Source organism: Pongo pygmaeus, chromosome 8 (assembly GCF_028885625.2).
Source record: "Pongo pygmaeus isolate AG05252 chromosome 8, NHGRI_mPonPyg2-v2.0_pri, whole genome shotgun sequence".
Classification (NCBI taxonomy): Eukaryota; Metazoa; Chordata; class Mammalia; order Primates; family Hominidae; genus Pongo; species Pongo pygmaeus.
In genome coordinates this window covers 110996665-111017860 of record NC_072381.2, presented here as the reverse complement: position 1 = coordinate 111017860, position 21196 = coordinate 110996665, and the positions used below count along the sequence as shown (strand labels likewise).

Here is a 21196-nt window from a genome sequence, read left to right as displayed (position 1 = left end):
TTGCAACCCAAAAGCCTCCCAGAATAGCACTGCTCTCATTCTTGGGAACCTCATAGCTATGAGGACGATGGACAGAATTTTAGTTCTCCATCCTAGGAGAGTTGGCAGAAACCACATTCCTGTAACAAATCAGAGCCTCAGAGAAGAACAACATTCTCAATACTTAGTCTCAATACTCAATACTTGGTCAGCTTGTGTTGACTTAAGGGTCTGGGAGTATGCTTGGGGAACTTCATGTCCTCCTTTTAAGAAAAAGGTATTATTTGGAGCTATTAAGTAGTTTCAGAACACAAATTATCAAAGTCATCTACCCTATGTGTTGCATTGTTTTTTTTTTGTTTTTGTTTGTTTGTCTGTTTGTTTTTTAGCATTTGCAAAAGTCAATAGGGAAACATACCAAACAAGGTACCTCACATCTTTCTCTGTATCTACAGATCTTCTTATTATGGTGTACATGACAGACACCTAATACATTATTTCCAATAATCAATTGATGAGATGCTATCCCTAAGAAATCTCATGAGCTAGTGACATCAGACGTTCAAGAGGGATAGAAAGGTAAATAAAGGTATGTTTGTGGTGAACATGGACTTCGAACCCATTGCCAAATCTTCAGAGTGAGTGAAAGTGGAGTTTATTGAGAAACAGAGTTCATGCACTTTAGATGCTTGGATCCATGTAGCATCCTATAAATCAGAACAGTGGTGGGATTTTAAGTTAATTTGGGCATGATCAAGAGTACTCAAAGCAAGTTTACAAAGACCACCTGCTTGAGGTGCATATGATAAATCTGGGAAAATCCTCCCAGTAGAGGGGGCTATATATAGGCTTAACAGTTGTACCTGTCACAACATGCAAATAGGGCAAATCTTAAGATTCCATTTATCTGTATATCCCTAGGACATTCTTGCTATAGCAAGATACATATCAAATATATCTATCCTATATCAAATACACACATATCTATTTATTCATCTACTTATCAATATTTTTATCATCATCATCACAATATAGAAATTGGGGCTTGGGTGTGGAGAGTAAACAAAAGGAAGGTTGTATTTAACTCCAGGAAATGATAAGGAGGAAAAGTAAGGAACTGGAAAGAAATATTTTATATAGTTTTCCAAAAGCTTGAAAAATTCTGAATGTTTACAGGAAGATGAAAAATCACTAAAGTCATTTATGACAACATAGATGGAATTGGAGGACATTATGCTAAGTGAAATAAGCTAAACACATTAAGACAAATACTGAATGTTCTCACTGACGTGTGGAGTCTAAAACAATTGAACTCATAGAAACAAATAGGGAAGAGGTGTTTACCTGAGACTGGATGGTGGAGGATTGGGGAGATGATAACAAAGGGTACAAAGCCTTAGATAGGAAGAATGAGTTTGTTTTTGGTTTTTGTTGTTGTGATTTGTTTGTTTTTTGAGATCTATTGCACAGTGTGGTGAATATAGCTAATCACTGAGTACTGCATATTTCAATATAGCTAAGAGAGGAAACCACAAATGTTTTTTATCACAAAAAATGCCAAATATTTGAGGTGATGAGTAGGTTAATTAGCTCGATTTAAACATTCCACATTGCATTCAAAAATCATTACATTGCTTTTTACCCCATAAATATATACAACTATAATTTGTCAATATATCATTTTTAAAAATCATTAGAGAGAATCTATTTTCTTGGTCCTTGTGGGATTGATAACAAGCTCATGTTGCACATGGAAAGTTCTGACTTACTAGGAACATGATTCCTGAGGTCAGGGTGGAGTGGGATGGTGGCTAATATGCGTATCTATTTCCAAAACTCTGGCACTAGCAAGCACTATTCAGGTTGTTTGGAAGCTAGTATAAAGGACCCCTGTGGAAAATGTTAAGGCTGAGGAAGAAGAACCCAGTACATAGGAATCATGACTCTAAACAAATAAGGAGACAAAAGAGACTTACCCAGAAAAGTGATTGGCAAGATACTTGAAGCAAGCTCTAAAGCTGATTGTTAGTGGGACAGACATAATTAGTTGTAACAGTCAGTTGTTTTCTGATCCACATGCAATGAGCTGTTGATCCCAGTTCACCAAAGATGGAAAAAAACAAAACAGTAAATCTAACTCATAGGAAAGTCATTAATAATGACAGCAATGATAGAAAAATGTCCCTTTCTTCTCCTGTCAAGTAGCATAGGGTGCTATAGCCATCAAGGCCCCAGGGTTCAGCATGACTAAGATTTGAAGACAGGACATAACTATTGTGCTAGGGGCTTGAGGTGCAGGAAAGAATAAGGCCAGGAGGTGTCACAATGGAAACCGATAAGCAGCTCTAATTGGACCGTTTTAATGGCTCCCAAGAAGATTGTGTAAGGGCCCAGCAATCTCCCATCGCAAGAGAGAATTTTAAAGTCCTGGTAATTCCAGTGGTGGTAGCTCAGAGCCAAACAGATTCCTATCACCCTCAGTTTTATTATTCATACTAAAAATAAAAACACTTCAAGCTACATCTGTCTAAAATAAAATAAACAAAAAGCGATAAACTGGCTCGTTGCAGGTTCATGGGTTGCCTCTGCCAGTGAAGACATATTGTCAATTTACTCTGTAAATTTTCCACAGGCGAAGTGGCTATTTCAAAATATTTTCAGTGGGTTCTTCATAACAGAATAGCAGAAATGTGAGATTTGCAGTGACCTTTTCATATGCCTTTAAGAGTTTTTTTGAATTGATCAAGTAAAAAAATGGAAAACTTGCTGTTTAATTCAATGTCACTGCTTTCACTGAGTATGATATCCACCCCCTTCTTGCTCCCTGCCCCCAGTGTAACAACAGATTTCATTACACCCATTTTAATACATGGCCAGCATTTCACAATATACGTTTATATTATCTTAAACCTGTAATCCCTTAAATATTTGGAGCATAATAACTTCATGCAAGAGATAAAATAATTTTAGAGCTAATGTAGACTTTAGGAAACATACAGTTAATGCAGCCATTTATAGATTTTAAAAATAGGCTAAGCGATATTATTCAACTTTCCTAAAGTGATTCAGCAGAGCCAGAAGTACATTTTAATCTTTTAATTCCAAGTCTTCTATTTTTTTTCTCCATTGCACTTTTATTTGAATGTAATATTTGGGACAATTATCCAAAAGGGCCAATAGTCCCCAATTTAATCTGCGGTCATAATAAAACAAGCAACAAAACAGTGTTTGGAATTTCAGTCTCTCACCCTTATCATCAAGACTCACTACCTCCCGTCATCAATATTTATTGAGCATTTACGGTGTACTAGGCACAATAGAACATACAGAAAACATTGTCCCTGCTCTTGAGGAGCTTACAGCCTAAAAGAAAAAACACAGCTTTTAAAATGGCATTTTTGTCTGATGTTTTCTGCAAAGTACTGAGAAAATATTTTGTAAAGTGAGCCTTGGGTATAACTTAGCCCCATCATTATTTAGAGAATAGAGGAAGAGAAAGAGGAAGGATTTGAAAGGCAGACAATGACAGACCATTCAGGATAGGTAGGGTTTTAAAAGGAGATAAACACACTTAAGGAGAGATTTGCTGCAGTAAATAGGATGAGGGAAGTAGATTGTGGGATGCGAGCAAAGGAAGCAGGGTGTCTTAGATATTGAGAAGAGCCAGAAAGATCATGCAGCCTTTTTCCAAGTACATGGCCACCAAGTAGGAATGGCTGGTGACATGACAGAACACTAAAAAAGGAAGGTAATCTTGTGCCCTTGACACATAGAAAGAACAAGGGACCAAAATTGAAGACAAGCTATAAGAGTATCAAGAAACTCTTAGAAACCAAAAAGTGATTTGGAAGCACAAAACATAGTTACTGCTACCCAACGTCATGATAGGCCAAGAACACTGTGGCTTCCTAAGTTAGAAAATGCCATATACCAAAATTTTAAATGGAACATATTCCTTTTTTTATTTTCCCAATCAATCTCCCTCTCTCCCAGAAAAAATAGGAGCTCATTTTTTTCAGGGTGGGGAGAAAGAGAGGGGATCATGGGACATGCTTGGAAACAGTAGTGATATTAGTAGTATTTTTGTTGTTATGATAAACTTTGAGAGGGGATCTTGGGACATGGTTGCAAACAGTAGTGATATTAGCAGCATTTTTGTTGTTATGATGAACTTTGTGTTTAAACTTGGAAAAGACCACTAGCTGCCAAGAGGGAATAAGGAATGAATTTCAAAAAATGTACAATTTCCTTTAGAGAAGTTTCAGAACCAAAAGACTAAGTTACATGAAAAGCTGTGGGAAAAGTAGTTGAAAAGTCCATTTATAAAACTTTTATTCCACTTACATGAATTTAATACATGTGTTCTTAACAATTATGCTTGGATTGTTCATGAAAATTTCATAAGACATTAAACCAAGCTGGCCGTCATTTCAAGTTATTTCCCTGTTAACTATTTTTACAGCACATGCATGTTAGGCAAGTATCAAAAAAAAAAAAAAAAAATCACAAAAGCAAAAAACCTTAAAAAAAGCTAAATACATGGGTTTTTATTTTACTGCTATGCTGGATATACATGAAGTAATGAATATCAAGCAATCCATTTTTCCTGCATCTTTACTTTTTCATTTGTTCTTAGGTTGCCTAAAACATTTAAATACAAATAAAATGAATGTAGCAAAAATAATGAAAGCTAACAGCAGGTAACTTTACAAATAATGAAATGTGAACTATTTCTGCCCTTATCCAGAGTAAAATGGGTCACAGCTTTGTCTAAAGGAACACTTCTGCAGCTGTAGTCAAAGGTGTGCACAGTGAGATTAAGTATTCCACAGATATACATGGTTTAACATGCGGTATCCATGGGATATCTGTTTCTACCACAGCCTTGTAAATGCTCCAAACCTTAACGCAGCCACAATTACTACACCTGTGACTGGAACCAATGATCCCTTTTATTCCCCATCAGGACAAACCAATATGTAGACAGTTTTCTTTGCTTAGATATGGACGCAGTTTTAACACTCACCCTTGTGAAGCCACAATGTACCGAAAGTACTATAGCAAACATTTACAACTTGTATAAAAATTCCACATCCCCATATTGGCCACCTCAAGATGAAAACAGATAACTCCCTAAATGTTAACTGGCTCTACTCCCCTAATATATATATATTATATTATTTTATATATATATAATATTATTATATATATTATATATAATATTATTATATATAATAATATATATAATGTATAATAATATTATATATATTATATATATTATTATATATATTATATATAATTATATATATAATAATATTATATATAATATATATATAGTGTGTGTATGTGTATATATGTATATATGTGTGTATATATGTGGATATATGTGTGTATATATGTGTATATGTGTGTGTATATATATACACGTGTATATATATATACACGTGTATATATATATACACACACACATATATATACATATATATTTTGTGTGTGTGTGTGTTTGTGTGTGTGTGTGTGAGATGAAGTCTCACTCTTGTCCCCCAGGCTGGAGTGCAATGGCGTGATCTTGGCTCACTGCAACCTCCGCCTCCCAGGTTCAAGCGATTCTCCTGCCTCAGCCTCCTGCATAGCTGAGATTACAGGTGCCTGCCACCATGCCCAGCTAATTTTTGTATTTTTATTAGAGAAGGGGTTTCACCATGTTGGCCAGGCTGGTCTCAAACTCTTGACCTCAGGTGATCCGCCTGCCTTGGCCTCCCAAAGTGCTGGGATTACAGGCATGAGTCACTGTGCCCGGCCACTACTCCCCTAATATTAAACATAAAAACTACATGGGAAATATAGAAATTCAAATAGAAGTAACACAAATCTGCCATAAATTGTAAACAAAAAACCATTTGTGGGACACCATGGATGACAAATGGTCTGCTGTGTAAATTTTAGAGTGAGGCAGACAAAAGTTGGAAGGCTGGTTAATTTTCCCCTCTTTCTCCTGCTTCAGCTGTGTCTCTTTGGGTATCCAATGTCCACAATGTCAAGTTGTCTCTCGGTAATTGCATTATTAGCGTGCTGTCTTTGTATGACTCTTCACTTAATGTATCAAGTTCAGCAATGGCTTCATCAAAAGCCATCTTTGCAAGAGAGCAGACTTTATCTGGGGAGTTCAGAATCTCATAATAAAACAAGAGAAGCTAAGGGCCAGACCCAGTCTGACAGTATGTGTTGGTTGCATTTCCTTTTTGCTGATTTCAAAAGCTTCTTGGTATGCTTGTTGTGACTGACCCACAATCCGTTTCTTGCCATCACCAGCGGCAACCTCAGTCAAGTAACGGTAGTAATCTCCTTTCATTTTCAAACAGAAGACTTTGCTCTCTGCCTGTGAAGCACTGGAGATCAAGAACTTTTCCAAAAGAGATAGTACATCATTGGAGATATCTCTTAGCTCTATCTCAATTTTCTCTCTGTATTCTCGAGCTATCTGCTGTTTTTTCTCAGCACCTTCCGTCTTTTGTTCAATACTCAAGATGACCCTCCAAGATGACCTACGGGCTCCTACAACATTGTTATAAGCAACTGAGAGAAGATTCCTCCAGCTCCTTGCTCAGTTACAGACTTCATGCAGGCTGCCATGTTATCATATTGCTCAGCCTGCTCAGCCAGTTTGGCCTTCTGAACCAGCTCATTTTTTTCCATGACTGGATGTTCTGTGTCCAGAGTGGGTGGTGGCAGCAGATGGACAGGGGTTCAGCAGTCTCTGGACGGTGGTGGCAGCAGCGGTGAAGCTGAGACTCTGTCCCCAAGTCTTCTTTTATGGTTAATGTAAGTTGTATCTAAATAAAAAAAAAAAGCAGGAATAATAATAGTAATGATTCCAAGCTTCTGATCACTCCATTTTATTTTAAATGCTTTCAGAAATTTAATTTTTTAAAGCAAATGTTTTAATCATAGGCTAAATTTCTGATTCTTGGGTAAAATTCATTCAGATATGACTGGGGCTCTGTCAAGGTATTGAATGGCTTGAGCAGAGATTGCTTGAATTTATTGAGACCAGCAAACAGAAAGAAAAGTAGTCAAATAATTTGGATTATTCAAAAAAACGATAGGCTTTGCAGATGCTGACACTGCCTGGAGCCCCCTGCCACCAGCCACTGTCAACCTCACTGTGTTCTTCAACAATGCTATTGCTGGTGAGCCCTTGGGCCTAGTTTCCTTCAAGCTGTTTGCAGACAAATTTCCAAAAACAGCAGAAAATTTTCATGCTCTGAGCACTGGAGAGAAAGGATTTAGTTATAAGGGTTTCTGCTTTCCCATAATTATTCCAGTGTTTATGTGTCAGGGTGGTGACTTCACATGTCACAATGGCAGTGGTGGCAAGTCCATCTATGGGGAGAAATTTGATGATGAGAATCCTGAAACATACAGGTCCTGGCATCTTGTCCATGACAAATGTTGGACCCAACACAAACAGTTTCCAGTGTTTCATCTGCACAGCCACGACTGAGTGGTTGGATGGCAAGCATGTAGTCTTTGGCAAAGTGAAGGAAGGCATGAATATTATGGAAGCCAGGGAGTACTTTGGGTCCAGGAATGGTAAGACTAGCAAGTGGATCACCATTGCTGATTGTGGACAACTCTAATAAATCGGACTTGTGTTTTATCTTAATCACCAGACCATTCTTTCTGTAGGTCAGGAGAGAACTTCTTCACCCTATTTGCTCACAGTGTCCTATAATCTTTGTGGTCTTGCTGCAGTCCCTTTGGGTTCCATATTTTTCTTATTCCCTTCCGTGCCTAGTGGAATAGCAAAGTTAAGTTCATGATTATAAAATAAAAACTAAATAAACATACTCATAGTTCATTTCAGAAAGGTTTTACTTAAAAGGAAGAATAACAATATATTTCCTCATACCATCCATTAATAGATACCTAGAAGAAGGAAAAAATCACTGGGGTCATATAATGTTTACAGATTATAGACTGTGGTAGTGAGGGTCACTCCACCAGATCACTAAATAGAACCTAAGATGGAAACAAATTAGACAAAATATCACATATGATGCGCACATATGCTTTGCTTTCTCTGCATTGGCTTGGTGATTAAGTGGGGCTACATGAGCAGCTGGCCTATTGAGATTGAAAATAGCTGCCCTACACCCAGAGGAAGAAAAATGAAGTTCCATGTAAGGGAAGGCAGCAAAAGAACAGAAGGAAATGTTATGCCATATCTGTGTAGGTCATAACCAGTGAGTCCAGTGTCATAAGAACAGTGTGATGGGGCAGAAGGATGGAGAAGCCAGAGGTCAAATGGGAAGCTTCCTTTTCTGTGCAGTGGTGATGAAGAATAGAAACCTCTTTCCTTCTCTAGATATTTTTTCTTTCTTCCCTTTTCTTTTTTTCTCCCAATTCATTTAATCCCAAGCCAAGGAAAGGATATTGCCATTAGTTGTGTAGATATAAGTCCGGAATAACTGTAACTCAAAAACAGGATGAAGCATAGCTATTATATGTACTTAATTTATTCATATACGTATTAATACAATGTAGATCTATAAGTAAAAGCTGTCATTCTTGATAGGGATAGAGATATGATGACTATTTTTAATCTGTTGATGTTATAAGTTTAATCAGAAAATCATTCTAACAAACATGGGTTTATAATGTGAGAAACTGCTTCCAGAAAAATGACCTTAATGAATCCCAAATTGTAATAAAAGTCATTTGCAATTTATATGAACAACAAAATAAGAGTAAGCAGCAAATCAAAAATGTTGAAGGCTTTCTAAAAGATAGAATATTGATGAATTGAATGAAAGAAAGAGGCCACAGACCAAAACACATTGAAAAAAGATAATTAAAAGGGAGTATAATTTCAGAGGTTGTTAAGTCTCAGATATGATGAAATTAGAGAAAATAAAAGGGCTCTGGGAAAATAATCAGGATGCTTAACTAAAATTTTTTTGGAGCACAAGGCTGGTGGAACCTCCACTTATTCATGTATTTGCTGATGAAGGATTTTATCACTTGGAAGGAGAATCAGGAAAATGTATTAGGAGAAACAGATTCTTTACCCCAAATGCAAAGCATTGAGCACAACCTCTTCAGTATCATAACCAGCCAAACTCTCGAAGATTTCAGAAACAGTCTTCTGTGGTCAGAAATGGCATCTACATGAAGTAGAGCAGGGATCCTGAATGGCAAATATAACCAAACTTTTGAAGAGGAGGACCTACAACTCAAAAGAATGGCAACTCACTCCACAAATGAAAGAACTAATACGCAAGGAGGCAAGACACATTTTACTTATTTTAAGATCTTCCTAAAATTTGTTTTGAATATTAAATATTCTAGAGGATGTTACATTCCATCCATTTAAAAAGTACCCAGAAATCACAAAAATAAAAATATAATTATAAAAATGAAAACCTAAGACTTCTAGTTTCAGCTTCAACAAGTAAAGTTTAGAAGTCATCACTCCTGTTCATACCACAAGAAAAGACTAAACAAACTAAAACTCAACATTTTTTCTTGGATGCATTAGAGAACTGAGATTGCCACAAATCTGGAAAAACAGGCAAATCCAGCGAGTCACAGCCAAAATCTGCTTACCTGAAGAAAAAGCCACTGTAGCCGTAACTTGGTGGGGACATTTAACTTGTAATGTTAATTGACTGCTGGAACTGAATATAGACTAGCTTGAAAGTGAGAAATCCTGAGGTGGAGGGATGCTATGCTGCTAGGAGGGCCCTACATTTTTGTGGGTTTTATCTTCAGGAACTATACCAGATCCTTACTGTGAAAAACCTAAGAAAGATTCTCCCCTGGCTTTATCAAGGGAGGGGAGGAGTAACCGTTGTGACAAACACACCGAGTATTCTCCAGAGCAAAGGTCTTATTCTTCAGGGGAAATGACATTACTAGTCTTATCTTATCTGGGGGAAGGGCATCTCTCCCACCCTGGCCCCCTCTGACCTTTTTGTCTCATCTAAGGGGGAAGAAAAAGGCTAAGAGATCTAAGCATAGGTCACACAGCCTTGGGACACAGGTGCACTGATAAAACTGAGATTTAATTATATGATTATAGAATATCCCTTCTCCCTCACACTTTACCAGCATACTAACAGGGCTCCACTACAACAATAGTAGCTGAAAGAGCTGCAAGATGCAAATTCTGTCTGAGAATGAGTTTTTAGGAAATCCCAAAATAACATAGGAGACAAAAATAAGGATACAAGAGAAATGTAAAGCCCTTGGCACCCACAGCTACAGTAAACATAAAACACAGCAGAGCTCTTAGCCAAATTAACATAAGACCACACACTAAAGGCCTAGAAAAAATATCTAAATTTTTATTACATGACGTATCATGTCCAGCTTTAACCAGAAAATTACAAGTCACACCAAAAGACAAGAAAAACCACAAATTAAGCATCAGAACCATGCTCAGATATGACATAGAACAGGAAATGTAAAGTAATTATGAATAATATGTTAAGGGATCTAATGGAAAAAATAGGTAAAAGCAAGAAAATATGGGGAAACTATGCAAAGACATTGAAATTGTAAGAGAGTATCAATAGAAAATGCTGGAAAACAAAAACACTACAACAAAAATGAAGAATGTCTATGATATGCTTATCAATAGGTTGAACACCAAGAAAATAGTGAGCATGAAGATAGGTCAATAGAAATTTCCCAAAATAAAATACAAAGAGAAAAATAATAATACTAAAACATTATCTCAGAAATGTAGGATACTTTGTTTAATGTGACATTGGAATTAGAATAGCAGTGGAGAAGAGAGAACAGAGCAGAAGAAATATTTCAAGTAATAGCAGAGGAGAATTTCTCAAAATTAATGATATATACCAAACCACAGATCCAGAAAGCTTACAGAACACCAGCCAGGAAAAGTTCCAAAAAAACTACAACCAGTTATATCATATTCAAACTGAAGAAAACCAAAGACAAAGAGAAAAATCTTGAAAGAAGCCAAAGAAAATGAAATACTTTACATAGAAAGGAAAAAAGATGAGAATAACAGTAGACTTCTTGTCACAAACCATGCAAGCAAGGAGAGAGTTGACTAAAATATTGGAAGAGTTCAAAGAAAAACCACCAACCTTTGATTCTATATCCTGTTAGATTGCCCTACAAATTACAGATAATTAAAGAATTTCTTAGAAAAACAACAACTGAGGGAATTCATCACCAGCAGTTCTGCCCTAAAAGAAAGGTAAAAAAGGATAATGAAATGAAAATTGTATAGGCTGGAAACTTTGATTTACATAAAGAAGGAAGGAGCATCAGGAAAGACATAAATGAAGGCATAATTTTTTAAAATTGATAAGTAAAATATGTCTTTGTTTAAAGTAATAATAGTGACAATGTGATGGGTGATTTTAGCGTACGGATAAGTAAAATAAATGACAGCAATTTCACAAGGTATGAGAGGGAGCTACTGGGGATATTCTGTTATACAGTATGTGAACAACATGTGAAGTGGTATAGAGTTATTTGAAAGTAGAGTAAGATTAGTTTAATATTATTTAATATATTGGAAAACACTAAAAACTTTTTTTTAAGGAGAATAATTGATATGCTAATGTTACGGGAAAGAGGATCGGATCCAGACCCCAAGAGAGGGTTCTTGGATCTCATGCAAGAAAGAATTCAGGGCGAGTCTGCAGTGCAAAGTGAAAGCAAATTTATTAAGAAAGTTAAGGGATAAAAGAATGGCTACTCTGTAAACAGAGCAGCCCCGAGGGCTGCTGATTGCCAAATAGCCTGTCTGCAAGCACACTAATTCTTTCTTCCACTTTTAAAAGACTCTGACGCATTGTTCAGTATACCAGCTGCAATTTTCAGCTCCTGAATTTCAGCTCATTTCTTTGTAATTATTTCAATCTCTTTGTTAAATTTATCTGACAGAGTTCTGAATTCTTTCTCTGTGTTATCTTGAATATTTTTGAGTTTCTTCAAAACAGCTATTTTGAATTCTGTCTAAAAGATCACATATCTCTGTTTCTCCAGGACTGATTCCTGGTGCCTTATTTAGTTCATTTAGTGAGGTCATGTTTTCCTGGGTAATCTTGATAATTGTGGATGTTCATCTGTGTCTGGGCATTGAAGGGTTAGGTATTTACTGTAGTCTTTGCAGTCAGGGCTTGTTTGTATCCTTCCTTCTTGGGAAGGCTTTCCAGATATTTGAAAGAACTTGGGTGTTGTTGTCTAAGCTGTATCTGCTTTAGGGGGAATCCCAAATTTGGTAACACTGCAGTTCTTGCAGACTTGTAGAGGTACCGCCTTGAAGTTCTTGGCAAAAATTGGGAATAATTCTCTGGATTACTAGGCAGAGACTCTTGTTCTCTTCCCTTACATTCTCTAAAGCAAATGAAGTCTCTCTCTGTTCTGAGCCGCCTGAACCAGGGGTGGAGTGACACAAGCACTCCTGTGGCTACCAGTCCTAGAACTGTGCTAGGTCTGACCTAAAGCCAGCCCAGCATTGAGTCTCAACAAAGCCCTGCTCTAACCACTTGCTGGTTACTACCTGTGTTTTCTCAAAGCCCTGGGGCCTCATGATCAGCAAGTAGCTAAGTCAGCCAGGCCTGTGTCCTTTCCTTCAGGGTGGCAAGTTCCTCCAGGCCCCTGGTGAATCTAGAGGTGCCGTTCAGGAGCCAGGGATTAGAGTAAAAAACCTTACATGTCTACCTGGTGTTCTATTGTACTAAGGCTGAGGTGGCACTCAAACCATAAGATGCAGTCTTTCCCACTCTTTCCTACCCTTTCTAAAGGCAGAGGAGCCTCACCGTATGGCCACCACCACCTCAAATCAATGGGGAGTACTGCCAGACTACCATCAATGTTTTCTTAAAGCTCAAGGCCTCTTAAGTCAGTTTGCGGTGAATGCTGTCTGGCCTGGGACTCACACTTCAAAGCAGTAGGCTCCCTTGTGGTCCAGGGCACATCCAGGAATTCTGTCCAAGAGCCAAGTTCTAGAATCAGGGATCCCAAGAGCTCACTGGTACTCTGCCCCCGGTGGCTGAGCTGGTACCTAAAGTGCAAGACAAAGACCCTTTTATTTTTCCTTCACTTTTCTCAGGCAGAAGGAGTCTTTCATTGTAGCCACCACAGCTGGGAATGTGCTAAGTCTCACCAGAAACCAGCAAATCTCACTGTCTCACCTAAGTTCCTTAATATACCTGGACATCACTGCTGTTTATTTAAGGCCCAAGGCCTCTTTAGTTAGCAGGTGTTGAATTCTGCCAGGGCTGAGTCCTTCCCTACAGGGAAGTGGGTTTCCTTCTGGCCCAGTGTGTCTAGAAATGTTGTTTGGAAGCAAGGGCCTGGAAAGGGGGGGCCTCACAACTCTGACCGGGGACCTAGCCTGCTATGGCTGAGCTGGTATCCAAAATGCAAGAAAACGTTCTCTCTACTCTTTCATCTCCTCTCCTCAAGCAGAAAGAAGGGGTCTCTTTTGGAGCTACAAGCTGTGCAACCTGGAATTAGAGAAGGGGTGATTCCAGCACTCCCTTGGCTGTTTCAGCTGGTGTCTCCGTAGGTCATGCCCTCCCTAGTCTATTATCTGTGGGACCAGTTCAGCACTAGGAGTCACCTAGGAGTTACAATTCTTGTGGCCTAGACTGTCTTTCAAGTTTATTTGTTACCCCAGAACACTGTAGCCTGTGGTGCCAAGGCTTGTGGGAGCTCAAGTTCTGACCACTGGGATCTGTGATTCTGCTCTGACTGGGGCTGGTTTAAAGGCTCCCTCCTTGGGTGTCAGCTGAGTTTGATCTTGTTTTGCTTTCTGCTCTTCTCACTACTGTGCAGAAATACTCTCCACACCACACCATCACTGCTGGGGGATGCAGGAGAGGAGATGCTGTTGATTCAAAACTGTTTTCTCTATTTCTTCAGTGCCTCTTTCAGTAATATGAACTTAAAACCAGGTACTATGAGTGCTGTCCTGATTCTTGGCCCTTATGCTGGTGCTTTTTTTGTGTGTAGATAGTTGTTAAATTGGTGTCCTTATAGAGGGACAATTGGTCGAGCCTTCTATCTGCCATCTTTCTGATTCTTTACAGAATTAGAAAAAACCATTTTAAAATTCATGTGGAACAAAAAAAAATAGCCAAGACAGTCCTAAGCAAAAAGAGCAAAGCTGGAGGCATCACGTTACCTGACTTAAAATTATATCACAAGGCTACAGTAACCCAAACCGCGTGGTACTGGTACAAAAACAGGTATATAGACAAATGGAACAGGCAAGAGAGCCCATAAATAATGCTGCACACCTACAACCATCTGGTCTTTGACATACCTGACAAAAACAAGCAATGGGAAAAGGATTCCCTATTTAATAAATGCTGCTGTGTTAACAGACTAGCCATTGGCAGAAGACTAAAATTGGACTCCTTTCTTAGACCATATACAAAAATCAACTCAAGATAGATTGTAGACTTAAATGCAAAACCTAAAACTATAAAAACCCTGGAAGATAACCTAGGGAATACCATTCTGGACATAGGCTCTGGCAAAGATTTCATGAAGAAGACACCAAAAGAATTTGCAACAATACCAAAAATTGACAAATGGGACCTAACTAAACCAAAGAGGTTCTGCACAGCAAAAGAAACTATCAACAGAGTAAACAGACAGCCTACAGAATGGGAGAAAATATTTGCAAACTATGCATCCAACAAAGGTCTAATATCCAGAATTTATAAGGAACTTAAACAAATTAACAAGCAAAAACCTATCGGGGAACCTGCCCCGATAGTCACGTAGGTTCTTTTCTATTTTCCCTAAGCGTCAGCCGCTTTGAGAAGTAAAGGGACAGAGTAGAAAAGAGAGAAATTTTAAAGCTGGGCATCTGGGGGAGACATCACATGTCAGTAGGTTTTTTCCGTGATGCCCCACAAGCCACAAAACCAGCAAGTTTTTATTAGGGACTTTCAAAAGGGGAGGGAGTGTGCGAATAGGTGTGGGTCACAAAGATCACGTGCTTCACAAGGTAATAGAATATCACAAGGCAAATGGAGGCAGGGTGAGATCACAGGACCACAGGACTGGGGCGAAATTAAAATTTCTAATGAGGTTTTGGGCACCACTGTCATTGATAACATCTTATCAGGAGACAGGGTTTTGAGAGCAACTGGTCTGACCAAAATTTATTAGGTGCAAATTTCCTCTTCCTAATAAGACTGGGAGCACTATGAAATAAACTGGGGTTTATTTCATCCCTACAGTCTCGACCATAGAAGACGGCCACACCCAAGGGGGCCATTTCAGAGACCTTCCCCCAGGCATGTATTCTCTTTCCCAGGGATGTTCCTTGCTGAGAAAAAGAATTCAGCAATATTTCTCCCATTTGCTTTTGAAAGAAGAGAAATATGGCTCTGTTCCGCCCGGCTCACCGGTGGTCAGAGTTTAAGGTTATCTCTCTTATTCCCTGAACAATTGCTATTATCCTGTACTTTTTTCAAGGTGCCCAGATTTCATATTGTTTAAACACACATGCTCTACAATTTGTGCAGTTAAGGCAATTATCACAGAGTCCTGAGGCGACATACATCCTTCTCAGCTAACAGAATTAAGAGATTAAAGTAAAGACAGGCATAGGAAATCACAAGGGTATTGATTGGGGAAGTGATAAGTGTCCATGAAATCTTCACAATTTATGTTTAGAGATTTCAGTAAAGACAGGCATAAGAAATTATAAAAGTATTAATTTGGGGAACTAATAAATGTCCATGAAATCTTCACAATCCACGTTCTTCTGCCATGGCTTCAGCCGGTCCCTCCGTTTGGGGTCCCTGACTTCCTGCTACAAAAACCAAACAACCCAATTACAAAGTGGGCAAAGGACATGAACAGACACTTTTCAAAAGAAGATATATACGTGGCCAATAAGCATATGAAAAAATGCTCATCTTCACTAATCATTAGAGCAATGCAAATCAACACCACTATGAGATACCATTACACCAGTCAGAGTGGCTATTTTTAAAAAGTCAAAAAATAACAAATCATGGCAAGGTTGTGGAGAAAAGGAAAGCTTATACACTGCTGTATAGCGTAAATTAGTTATATGGGAATGTAAATTAGTTCAGTCATTGTTTGGTGATTTCTCAAAGAACTTAAAACTGAATTACTATTTGACCTAGCAATCCCATTATTGGATATATACCCAAAGGAATATAAATTGTTATACCATAAAGACTCATGGAATCATATGTTCATTGCAGCACTATTCACAATAGCAAAGACATGGAATCAACCTTAATATCCACCAAAAGTAAAATGGATAAAGAAAATATGGTACATATACACAGTGGAATACCATGCAGTCATAAAAATGAATAAGATTATGTCCTTTGCAGCAACATGAGTGGAGCTGGAGGCCATTATCCTAAGCAAACTAACAGGAACAGAAAACCAAATACCTCGTGTTCTCACTTATAAGTAGGAACTAAATATTGAGTGCACATGGAAACAAAAAGGGAACAACAGACAATAGGGCCTACCTGAGGTTGGAGAGTAGGAGGAGGGTGAGGATAGAAAAACTACCTATGCTGAATAAATCGATGATAAAATCATCTGCACATCAAAGCCCTGTGACATACAATTTACTTGTATAACAAACCTGTACCTGTACCCCTGAATCGAAAATAAAAGTAGGAAGAAAGAAAGAAGAAAGAAGGACAGAAAGAGAAAAAGAAAGAAAGAAAAAAGAAAGAACCATGTTCCAATTTTTCAGCTTACATTATATTCAGTGGTATAAAACTAAATCCTTTTCTCCTAAGATCAGGAATATGGCATGTAAATTCTTTCTTAGCACTTCTATTCATTATCATAATGGACCTCTACCCTGTGGAAAAAGAGAAGAAAAGGAAATATGTATAGTTTGTGAAGGAAGAAACGCAACTGTCTTTGTTCACAGATGACATGATGGTTTGTATATAATATTCCAATGAATCAACAACAGCAAAAAACTGCCACAACTAATAGGCTACTATTGAAAAGTTGAAGAATGTAAGATTAATATTCAAGTCAATTGTCTCCTTTTTATCAGCAATGTATAATTGGATTTTGAAATTTTGGAAAAAGCAACACAATTATAGTTGTAGGGGTCAAGGGGAAACTATCCCTTTGCCCTCTGAAGGTTCACTGAAAATCAACTGGCCAAAGGCAAATTAATGGGAAAAAAAAGACATACAAAATGTATTTACATGCACCTATAAGCATTGGAGCCATACAAAATATAAAAACTCAAAGGAAGAGCCAGATAGTTGATGCTTTTGTACCATCTTGAGGTTACAGAAAGAATGGGAGCTTGGAACATGGCAAGACATGTTAACAGAGGGAGAAAACAGGAAAGGGATGGCTTGCAAAGGTGGTCTTGTTATGTACCTGCTGCACAGGTAGCAGCTCTCAGAAAGAATAGATTATAGCCTGTGGTTGAGTTAATCTTTCTTAGATGCAGACAATGGGGGAGGGGCTCAGAGAAAGCCTGGCTGTTTATTTCACTAATGCAGATTTTCTCTACAGATGCAAATCTCCTCCACAAAAGGCAGCTTTGCAGGGCTATTCCTGTCTGCAGCCTCTCTGAATAGCCATCTCAAAATATGTCGGAGGAATATATTTTGGGGTAGACAATTTTTGGTTTACTCTGCAATCAAACTGAAAATAGAATAAAATATCTAGGTATAATTTTTTGTAAGTTTAGAATCTATATGTGAATAACTATAAAACTCTAATGAAATAAACAAAAGACCTAAATAAGTGAAGAGACATACTGTTTTTATACATTGGAAGATCCAATAGTGTTAATATGTCAATTCTTCCCAACTTGATCTATAGATTTTACACAATCCCAACCAAAATGGTAGCTAGCTGTTTTGTAGGTATCAATAAACTGATTGCTATGTTTATCTGGAAAGGTAAAAGACCTATAATAGTCAATGTAATAGTGAAGAAAAACATAATTAGACTCATACTACCAGATGTCAAGATTTATTTATGGCAATAGTAACCAAGATGTAAGAGGCATTTGAACAAGAGCAACTCCACCTTGAATAGGGGCTGGGTAAAATGAAGCTAAAACCTACTGGACTGCATTCCCAAATGGTTAATGCACTCTAACTCACAGGATGAAATAGGAGGTTGGCGCAAGATACACATCGTAAAGACCTTGCTGATAAAATAGTTTGCAGTAAAGAAGTCGGCCAAAATCCAAAACCAAGATGGTGATGAGAGTGACCTCTGGTCGTCCTCACTGTTACACTCCTACCAGCACTATGACAGTTTACAAATGCCATGGCAACATCAGGAAGTTACCCTAGGTGGTCTAAAAAGGAGAAGCATGAATAATCCACCCCTTGTTTAGCACATCATAAAAAATAACCACAAAAATGGGAAACCAGCAGCCCTTGGGGCTGCTCTGTCTATGGAGTAGCCATTCTTTATTTCTTTACTTTCCTAATAAACTTACTATCATTTTACTCTGTGGACTTGCCCTGAATTCTTTCTTGCTTGAGATCCAAGAACTCTCCCTTGGGGTCTGGATTGCGACCCCTTTCCAGTAACAAAGACAGTGTGGTACTTGTGAGATTAGTTACATAGATCAATGGATCAGAGTAGAGAGCCCAGACATTGACCCACACAAACATAGTCAACTGATCTTTGACAAGGAGCAAAGACAGTTCGATGAAGAAAATATAGTCTTTTTAACAAATAGTTTTGGGACAACTGGATATCTACATTATAAAACAAAACAACCTACAAGCTTTACCAACATCTCTTACAGAAAACAGCATAAGTTGTATCATGGACCAAAATGTAAAATACAAAATTAGAAAACTTTTAGTAAAACATAGAAGAAAATTTGGGTAACCTCAGGTTTGACAATCAGTTTTTAAACTATTAAATTAAATTTAACCTAAAGCTGCCTCCTTACATATTTTAAGTTTGGCCTAAAGTTTTCTCTGCACACAGTGAATTGTAACCTAACTGGATGGGTAAACACAGTGTAACATACTCTTGTACCAATCACCAAGTTTCTGCCAATCAAAGGCAGCAAACTGCTCAAACCAAGTTCAAATAAGGCAAATGCCAAGCTGTAAGCAATCAGCTATTTCTGCACCTCACTTTTGCTTTCTGTACATGACTTTCTTTTTCTGTCCATAAATCCTCTCCAACCACGTGGCAGTGCTGGGGTCTCTCTGAGTCTATTCCGGCTCAGGGGGCTGTTTGATTCATGAATTAAACTCTGTTAAATTGCTCAGTTAAACTCTGTTATTGAATTTGTCCAACGTTTTTCTTTTAACAGATGGTGTCAGAATTGGAACATGAAGTAGAGCTTCCAGTAACCCCTAGGAGCATCAAGTGACCCAGAGAGGTAACCCCCTCCACCAGGGTCCATTGCATCCATTGCTCTCTCACAGCAACTGAGGCTCATGGGTAAGTTCTCTCTCAGATTCTGAAGCTTCACAGATTTGTGTTTTGTGCTATCTGAGTTTGTTTTAGCAAATTTTTTATGTGAGCGGTGTTCGGAAGTCACAACAGAAACTAGACTGAGTCCAGGATCAGATTAAATCCAATAATTAATTGGATTAGATCCAGCTAGAGGCTTTAGATGTCTGACTGACTCAGACAGAAACTGGCAATAAAATGGATAATCATACAGAGGATGTAAATTTTGGCTTTAGGAAATTCACAAGGATTTTTGTGTTCTATCCCCTTGGTTTCTTCTTGCATGTTTAGGTAGGGAAAAATCATTGGCTAAACTGATCAAGGGGAGCTCAGAGTCAAAGCCAAGATCTAGCATAAAAATGGGAACCTTGGCCAGGGGCAGTGGCTCACGCCTGTAATCCCATCAGCACTTTGGGAGGCCGAGGCGGGTGGATCACGAGGTCAGGAGTTCGAGACCAGCCTGGCCAATGTAGTGAAACCCTGTGTCTACTAAAAATACAAAAAATTAGGCCAGGCGTGGTGGCTCACTCCTGTAATCCCAGCACGTTGGGAGGCCAAAGTGGGTGGATCATGAGGTCAGGAGATCGAGACCATGCTGGCTAATGCGGTGAAACCCTGTCTCTACTAAAAATACAAAAAAATTAGCCGGGCATGGTGGCGGGCGCCTATAGTCCCAGCTACTCAGGAGGCTGAGGCAGGAGAATGGCGTGAACCCAGGAGGCAGAGCTTGCAGTGAGTCGAGATCACGCCACTAGACTCTAGCCTAGGCAACAAAGCGAGACTCCGTCTCAAAAAAAAAAAAAAAATTAGCCAGCCGTGGTGGTGCATGCCCGTAATCCCAGCTACTCAAGAGGCTGAGGCAGGAGAATCATTAGAACCCGGGAGGCGGAGGTTGCAGTGAGCTGAGATTGCATCATTGGACTCCAGCCTGGGTGACAGTGCGAGATTCTGTCTCAAAAAAAAAAGGGCGCTTAATTTCTGAAGAAGTGAGTACCCCACCTTCCAGTCATGCCTGTCTTTACGTGTACAAGTATTAGGCCCTGAAGCAACAAACTGTAACAGAAATGGCAAAATATTAATAAAGATAATTTAAAATTTCAGTGGAATGTTCCAAATGAACAACATTGAATTTTAAAAAGTGCATTTAAAAATGAGGGCTCCCAAATTAGGCTAACCAAGGAATTCCTATAAATGTGCAGAAGCTTCTATAAAGATTTCAATATTTTTACTGATTTTTTGAAAAAGGCATTATTTTTAAAAAATGTTTTTTCTGGAGATTGGGTCTTGCTATGTTACCCAGGATGGTCTTGAACTCCTGGCCTGAAGTGATCCTCCTGACTTGGCCTCCCAAATGGCTGGGATTATAGCATGAGCCATTACACCCAGCCAATTTCTTTATTATATATATATGTGTTATATATATATATATTAAATTATATATATATTAAATATATATACATATATAATTATATATATTAAATATATATATACGTATATATGTATATATATATATATATATGGCAAATAAAAAGCTTAAGCAGCCAAGTGACAAGAATAATTAAATGTGCTAACTTTTTGGCTTGGTTACTACCCTCCTTAAAGGTTAAAAGAAAGCTATGCTGGATAAAGTGTGTGTAAAAGGTAGGCCCTCAGCTAATGTAGACTTGCTCCTTTTTCAAAGCTATCCATGCTGAATCCTGGCATAGAGAATGCTTTTTCATCCTATTCCTTAATAGGATCTACC

The 21196-nt window shown here is 38.2% G+C and overlaps 2 pseudogenes; one reads left to right on the top strand and one right to left on the bottom strand.

The window, feature by feature from the left end:
• Positions 1 to 5954: 5954 nt before the first annotated feature.
• Positions 5955 to 6702, bottom strand: LOC129006262 (14-3-3 protein zeta/delta-like; annotated as a pseudogene).
• LOC134740197 (peptidyl-prolyl cis-trans isomerase A-like) lies at positions 6682 to 7619 on the top strand (annotated as a pseudogene).
• The last annotated feature ends 13577 nt before the right edge of the window (positions 7620 to 21196 follow it).